This window comes from Parus major, chromosome 13 (genome assembly GCF_001522545.3).
Source record: "Parus major isolate Abel chromosome 13, Parus_major1.1, whole genome shotgun sequence".
NCBI lineage: Eukaryota > Metazoa > Chordata > Aves > Passeriformes > Paridae > Parus > Parus major.
In genome coordinates this window covers 15,586,901-15,587,842 of record NC_031782.1, presented here as the reverse complement: position 1 = coordinate 15,587,842, position 942 = coordinate 15,586,901, and the positions used below count along the sequence as shown (strand labels likewise).

The window sequence follows — 942 nt, the reverse complement described above, 5'->3', positions numbered from 1 at the left end:
AGTGTAAAAGGGGAGGGAGAGGCGAGCAGGGGAGCTCAGGGGGTGACGAGGCTGCTGAAAAATTTTAAGTAAAGAGAATTTCAGCCTCAGACCCAGCAGGATTTGGCCCTTCACTGACACAATCCTGGCTTAAGAGCTGGATATTCAGGGATGTTCCCTTTTATCCCTAAACCTTTCCAAGGGACCACACGCGGTCACCCCATTTCAGGTGACCCCTCGTATCCATCTTTAACCCTTTTTTCCATCCCATGAGAGAAAACACCAAGTTTTGGGAGCTTATCCGAATGTGGAACTTCAAATAAATGAAATTTCGTGGGTTTTTTCAAACCTGGAAAATTCTATCATCGTGTGTGGCGCTGGAAATAATTTTTAGGAGCTGTGTGAATGAAATATTCAGGTTTTAATACAAAATACTGTTATTTTTTTGAGGATTTTGAAGGTACCACAGCAAGGAAAATACAAGTGTAAAATAATCAGCAGGGAGAGGCAAGCAGGAGAGCTCTGGGGGTCACGAGGCTGCTGAAGCTTTTTAATCAAATATTTTGGCTATCACAAGAATTTTAATCACCCAGTTAGGAAAATTTGGGGGTTTTTTTCTGGCTGGAGCCGGTGGGGCTGGAGCAGGGCTGGAGAGCTCCAGGCCCATCCAGCAGCAGAGGGTGCTCACGCACTGCTGTGCAAATCCTGCTTCTCCCTCAGCCATTTTAGGGAAATATTCCCTTTCCCTGCAGTCTCCATTTTATGTTCCTGACGCAGAAAATAAAAAGGTCAGCGCGGGGGGGAGGGAGGATGGGCTGGGGGGATGCGGGATGCGCCGAGGGAGAGCTCGGATGTGGATTTTGGGGAGCCAGGGCGGGATGTGCGGCTGGAGAGGGGCTGGAACACCCAGGGAGAGGGGCTGGAATAGCCAGGGAGAGGGGATGGAATGCCCAGGGAGAGGGG

The 942-nt window shown here is 49.6% G+C and overlaps 1 long non-coding RNA gene across 1 annotated transcript in view; it reads left to right on the top strand.

Annotated features, from left to right (window-relative positions):
- Positions 1–503: 503 nt before the first annotated feature.
- Positions 504–942, top strand: part of LOC107210579 — an 11,891-nt gene continuing 11,452 nt past the window's right edge. The window contains exon 1 of the long non-coding RNA XR_004499350.1: positions 504–767. This is a non-coding gene — a long non-coding RNA (uncharacterized LOC107210579). The remainder of the gene's footprint in view (positions 768–942) is intronic.